The 7,362-nt window shown below is 31.1% G+C and overlaps 1 long non-coding RNA gene across 1 annotated transcript; it reads right to left on the reverse strand.

Moving 5' to 3' along the window:
• Nucleotides 1–1,343: 1,343 nt before the first annotated feature.
• On the reverse strand, nucleotides 1,344–1,647 carry LOC133780497 (uncharacterized). Its single transcript, XR_009869367.1, has 2 exons — nucleotides 1,578–1,647; nucleotides 1,344–1,464 (listed from the first exon to the last, which is right to left on the reverse strand). It is a non-coding gene; the product is annotated as an uncharacterized LOC133780497 (long non-coding RNA).
• Nucleotides 1,648–7,362: the final 5,715 nt, after the last annotated feature.

The raw sequence follows: 7,362 nt of genomic DNA on the forward strand, positions 1-7,362 counted from the left end.
CAACTAATTCCCCAGCTTGGAAAGAAGTGGATGAACTATGGCCTCAAATAAGAAAGGATCCTAGAAATCTTCGACTTGGTCTTTCTACTGATGACATCAATCCATTCGGCAATATGAGCTCATCTTACAGTTGTTGGCCAATGATTCTATGTATTTACAATCTTCATCCTTGGTTGTGTATGAAAAGAAGATTCACAATGTTAACTTTATTATATCAGGTCCCAAGCAACCTGGAAATGATATAGATATCTATTTAGCACCTTTGATAGATGACTTGAAGGTGTTGTGGAACGGAATTGATTGTTATGATTCTTTTAAAAAAGAAAATTTTATACTTAGAGGTGTACTCACTACTACAAAATTGACATGGGATGATGGTTTTAAACCGTTGTATGAACTCTCATACGTCGGTTCTAATACCGTCGTCCCATGCAATGTCATGCCATGTAAAGCATGAAATGACAGTTTAAATAAAAGCGTCATCTTATGTCTTACATGAGATGATGGTTCCTATACAAATGTTGTCTCTTGTGGTACATGAGACGACAATTTCTGTGCAAGCATCATCCACTGCAGTAAATGAGACGACAGTTCCTACTCAAGCGTCATCCTCTTGCAGTACATGAGATGACAATTTATGTGCATGCATCGTCCCCTGTAATACATAAGACGACAATTTTGTAGAGACCGACGTCTCATGTAGAATATGAGAATTTTTTCATTTCTCTATTTTCAACCACTATATTCATTCATAATTTCCTGTGTAATTACAACATAGTTCAGACAAAATCAATAAGCAAACAAAATCAACAGAACTCAGTATGTTTCAAATCTAAAAATTACAAGATCAAAATATACACTTGGAATAACTATGTAAGTGCTAACTAAAAACTACAATTAGTATATTTTTTAATTTTGATTTCAAAAGTTACTCTAGCTATGACTCATGTGCTCAATAAGTTTGGCTGCCCATTTATTTCGAGTTTCATTAATTTCACTAAGTGTATATGTATTCTTCTCACCACACTACAAAACACAAAATAAAAAACTATCACTACTACAAAAAAAGCATTTTAGGGATCGCATTGCAAGCCTCAAAAAAGTTTTTAGGGTGCTCCCCCTGCGAGCATTCTATTTAAGAACCTTAAAAAGTGAAGTTTTTTAGGGCACGCGTTGCGAGTCCTAAAAAAATCTTTATGATGTTAAAAACACCTTATTAGGACTCGCAATGAGTACCTTCATAAATTGTATCTCAATTTTAAAAAAAATATATGTTTATTTTTAATTGAATTGTAATTTATATGATATATATTATATTTTTGAAAGTTTTAAATAAATTTAAATTTTAATAAATATCAATAATAAAATCATATATTAGAAATAAGACCAAGATCCATCCAATAATACAACATACAAACATAGAAGCTTTGTAGCATCCAATGTTCCTATTGGAATAGTACAAACCTGAAACAATTTTAAATAAATTGGAATACACAATTGCAAAGATTAGCTACATGTACACATATAAACTTTTACTCAGATATTCCCCTCAAAGTTCAGCTTAAGGGATCACGTACCATCTGAATAAGCTTTATGTGTCCACTCCAGTTGCAAACCTGTGAAAGATGTGCCTAATTCCATTAAAAGAAACATAGCAGATAGTTAAGCAAATCACAGATAGTTAACTGAAGAATTCAAATAAAGCTACATGAGCAAAATAGCATACGTAGTAAGCTACCTTAGACTAAGAGACTCACCAAATAATAGACAATAAGAGATGGCAAGAAGGCACACAAAATAGTGCCAGCCAATTCGCACATTTTAGACAAAAAATAAGAAAACAGTGTTCATTCAAATATAGTTTTTCATAAATTATGAAGGGTAATTAAAGGAAAACTAACATCAATGATGAGATGTTGCAATAATATATAAAACCACTGAAACCCATTTCACAAGAATGAGAAAGAGAGCAATTCATTACTCAAAATGAAAAAGTACATATTTTTAGATATATATATATATATAATAATTATATTTGTGTGTGCTGTGTTTATGATCCTATTCGAAACAGAGCAACTCATTAATCAACATACAAACAAAAATCTAAAAAATGCAAGAGGATAATTCATGACCCTTTTCCTGTCTCAACTACGGCCCAGTCATATATGTTGGTTCTCACTCTATAATAGTACTGCACTAGTTTTATCATTCTAAAAAATGGCTTGAAAAAATAAAAACCACAAGTCACATGACATATTTGGCTTTATTAAATTTTCAAGCAAACTAGAACATGTATACCATATATAAACCTCAGTCCTTACCTTGGTATCATTCCCTATACATAGACTCAACTAGCAAGTTTAAGCAAAACATAATAATAAAAATGTAACACTCAAAACCCTTGTCATGTATCATTTATATAATTTCATCATGGAAAATTTCAACAGCCAATGCCAATGAGAAACCCCAATTAAACAAAGTCTACTCATCACAACTCAATTAACAATTCTCGTATCTGAGATACAGGAAAAAAAATAGAATCACATGATCAATAGTAGAGCTTAGATATCCTTTTTTTTTTTGTTATAACTTGTGTCAAACATAGCAACAAAATAGATTAATAACATGTAGAGTCCAAGAACTTTACTTAGCTAATTGTTTAGTAGTATTATAGTATGTTTAGTGTTATCATTGTTACTTTGGATTTTTGGTTCAGACCGGGAGTTATTTGGACACTCATAGTAGTACTTATAGATTTTCTAAGTTTAATCTATAGTTTAAGAATATTAAGTATAACCTAAGGTTTGATTAATGTGACTGATATTAAGGATTATATTATTATATTATAAGGTTTAGACATCAACCAATAGGATTTTAAGCACATGTTTTGAATGGTAATTAAGGATTAAGTATTTTTGAGGATTAAATTAAATAAGGGTAAAAGTTTGAATGTATAGGGTCAGTCAGCAGCTTTGAGCACGTTGAGGGCTTAGTCAAGGCTGTTTACTCCATTCAAACTCAGCTAAAAATGTGTAAATTCGTGTTTAAATATTCAGCGTATGCCGATATATCGCAGCTATAGGGGGCGATATATCGCAGCACGTAGATACGGAAAACACGAATCGAAGCACGGTCGCCTCGGGAACAAAGGTCCAGGCGATATATCGCCTATAGGGGGCGATATATCGCCTCCACCAGCATGAATTCAAATACTTTTGAATTCTTTTCCTTTCAGCCATTCAAACTCCTTCAACAGTCCAGCATCTTCTGAACGAGTCTTCAGCCTCTGCTGAACGATTATTCAAATGATTTTCACCTAAAAAGCCATTATTTTTATTCAAGTAAAATCAAGATATTTTCATTCCCAAACTCTATAAATAGGACCCAGTACCCAGCCATTATTCACCATTTGCTCTAAGTTCAGAGGCTGCTAGTGTTAAGTGAGTGTGAGAGTGTAAACACTTGGTTTGGGGAAAAACTATAAGCTTATCAAACACTTTGGGAAGTGAGTTCTATAGTATTTCGGTGAAGGTTAGATTGATCTTGCAATCTTTGAGGTAAACCCAAAACTCTAGTTCTTTTCTGTATTTTTATGTTATTTCCTTTCTCAAAACCTTCTACTCAGTCCCCTAACCTTATTCTTCTTTTGGTTAGGGAATCCAAGCTTTTAAGCATATAAGTCGGTAAGTATGTTTTCTATGGTTTAGTCGTTCCATCTCTTTCATTTCATCTCCTTTCTTTAGACTCACTCTTTCTTATGGTTTTAGGAGTGTTCCAAAAGTCCCAACTCAGTCCATAATCCCGGTAACTTTGGTAAGGAAAATAGGCTAGAATTAATATGTTATGTGATTATGTTATCTATATGTTTTATGTTATTAAAAGTGTTATGATATATGTGTATGTTTGTAGGCTTGGGCATATGACCCATATGACTAACAAGACCCCAAATGGGTTATGGGCATATGACCTACTTAGCTAGTAGGACCCCACTAATCCCATGGGCATATGCTTGTTTAGTCTATGGGACCCCAAGTAATAATGGCCATTATAATAAGTGTATGTTATATGTATTATGTTAAGTCTTTATGTTTTCTTATGAAATTATGTATATGACTTTGTGTTAGATTTTCCTTGCTGGGCATTAGGCTCACTCCTTTCTGTTTATGTGCAGGAAAATAAGCTTAGAGGCGGTAAGATTCGTGGCGCTTGGAGGATGTGTATCGATGATGAATGGAGTCAAGGGGCCGAGCGTTAATCGATTCGAGGATGTAGTTTCGGTTTATGTCTTTTTATATGTATTTTCCGCACTAATTATGTAATGTTTTATTATTTTAAATTATGTTTTTGTTTTAAAGACAATGGGATCCCATATCCGTTTTGGTATTTACTTTGTAAATAACTCTTATTTTGCAAGTTATTCAATAAATTATGGTATTTTCGCAAATGTAAGTTTTATGTATAGTTTCGTTAATGGTCCAAATAGTCTAGAGTAGTGGGTCATTACATAACACAACAGAGACAGCTGAACTAGCCAACAACAACTAGAACAGGCAAACTACACCAGGACCTAAACCTGGGAATTACACTAAGAACAAAGTAAACTAATTAGTATAACTCAATTCATAGAAGAGAAATTTCCCTGCAGTTATTGAAGAGGAAATGAATGAAGATAAAAATAAGTGAAAACCTAGTTCAACAAAAAATAATATAACCATGAAATAAAATTGGAGAGTGAAAGTTAAAGTAGGTCTCACCATTGCTTCTATAACTATAAGTACACAAATCTGCATAATAAAAAATTAAATTTACCATATATCAAAAGCAAGTAAGTCATAATAAGGTATGAGCATTGAATAAAGAGAAGACTTTGTTACGTGGTTCAGCTTTATAATGTATGAAATATAATCAAGAATGATGCATCCATGACACAAGTATAAATCAATAAATAGATGCAACAAAACTTTGAGTATACTTCAATGACTTAATATAAACTTAAACACTAGCCATGCGAAGTCAATAATTCAACAAGCAAGCAAAGATCTAAAGACAATATATATATATACATATATAAATTCATAAGGATAGCTCTGCCATCTTTTGCTTAAATAAAACCCCCCTTTTTTTTTTCTTCAGATATCTTTGCCATCTTTTGCTTGAATAAACCCCTTTATTTTTTTTTCTTCAGATTTCACTCATAAAGCAAAACAGGGGCAGCAAGTGTAAAAAAAGAAGAAACTTGCAAATGGCATCATCTTAGGCACATGGACTCGATAGATTAGTGCACTTTTCAAACAACTGTGTTGGATTTTTTTTAATTTAAAATGGTATTTTCCTAGACAGAGGCCACACACTTAATTCATTAAAACAAAGTAGAATACAACACAACATAAGCAACCAACCCCTGCCCAAAGTCAGACTTGAAGGGACCAAAGAAAAGAAATATTGTTTGCTAAACTAAATTTTGATTCCCTTTGTTTGTATATTTCAGGACAAAACTCCACTCTAATCATATCCATAATGTATATTAATTACATAGTGTATATTAGTTTATTTTATAAACTTAGACTATATAATTTTTAGTTTATAAATATTATTCATAAATGTATATTAATTATTAATGATATCTAACTCCAACCATTCAATACTATTACTATAAAATACAAAAAAAAAAAAAAAAGAGTTTACAGCTAGTTAGTTTACAGCTAATATCATTAGGTTCGTTAGGATTTGTAGGAAAGATCTCCACATATAGATTAACAAAGAGATTTCAAACTCAAATTTCTTACTCAGGATTCAAAAAAAAAATTAGATAGATATTACTTGAAAAATACATTATTAAGGGCATTGAAATAATAGCTTAACCCAATCATTGCTTACAAAGGCCAGTAAATATTTTGAGCTGAACTTAGTGCCTCAATTTGTAAATCTCTTCAGTTTAAGCAAAAATTAAAATAACTAAGACATAGAGAGATGACCTTGTATGTGTTAAATATAATCTCCCTGAACTTTACCTTATCTTTCAGAATTTTCTTCTTCTCGTAACCCCATTTCCTGGCCAACTTCAGAGCTGTTTCTACACCTTCAGCACCAGTATTCTTAGATCACAGTCTATGAGTCATTTTAACAAATACATATTGAAATCTCAAAATAAGAAAAATGACAAAATTTAACTCAAAAGTTGACCACAAAATTCTGAATCATCACAAATCAAAATGTACTTTTCCAAACACCTCAAATATAGTCCCAGGGGCAAATAACATCAAATATATTTAAAAAATTAAAAATTAAAGTGCACAAAGCAAAATGGAAATGGAAGACTCTTTGGTAGATTGTAGTAACAGCTATCTGTTGGGTTATTTGACTAGAGAAGAATAAGAAAATCTTTGAGGAAATGGAAAACAGGGTGGAGAAATTTGGCTTGATTTTGCATAGTGTTAATCCTGTTACTTTTTATTTCATTTCTGTTTTTGAATGCATTTTTTTACTAGTTTGATTTGGAGCAAATGTGAATTCAAATTTTTGTTAGTTGAAATTAACAAAGTAGTGCAGTATTATAAATAACTAGCTTTCAATACTTATAAATATTAAGATTTTGCAGTTTTTGTTAGTCTCTAGCCAAATCAAAACTCATTCTAATAGCAAAGCTTTCAATTAAAAGTGTACTTTCAATTATGAATTAATAATCATTTTTACTTATTTGTCTATATCATAATTTTTATGTAATAACTATTTGGAATGGATTGGTTTCAAAATTTTTATTTCTTCTCATCATTTTCATTCTTTTTATTGTAGACTAACATGAACTAACTGCAAGAATAATTTAATCAACAATTTACTCTAAAAATTACATATATTCCTAATTTTAAAATATATAGTATATACACAAGTAAAATACTTCATTGCAGATCATTAGCATGGTATACATATTCTTCAGTGATTAGGAATCTAGTCTTTTCATCACTATATATATATGGTACAAGTATAAATTAGGAGTTAATAAATATCAACACATAGTTTAATCAACAAAAAAATTACTTGCACTCTTTTTTCTTCTATTTTATTTCAATAGATAAACAATAATACCTCATATTATAATACCTCATATAGAAGAAAAATGTGCACTTGAGCTGAAGCTTTAATTGAAAAGAAAAGAAGAAGAAAAACCATCTTTAGAGATGTAAAATAATCTCAAATTACTACAGGTCCTACCATACTACAAACTGAAAAGCTCTAACAAAAGCAATTTTATCACTCTGCCTAGGCATCTATGCCAAAACTATTTACTCCTTAGGCCTCATAGTAATCTGACTTTTTTTTGGGTTATTTATAAGCTAAACTTTGCTAATCTTTTCATTAAAGAAT

The sequence above is a fragment of the Humulus lupulus genome, chromosome 5 (assembly GCF_963169125.1).
Source record: "Humulus lupulus chromosome 5, drHumLupu1.1, whole genome shotgun sequence".
NCBI classification, from domain to species: domain Eukaryota; kingdom Viridiplantae; phylum Streptophyta; class Magnoliopsida; order Rosales; family Cannabaceae; genus Humulus; species Humulus lupulus.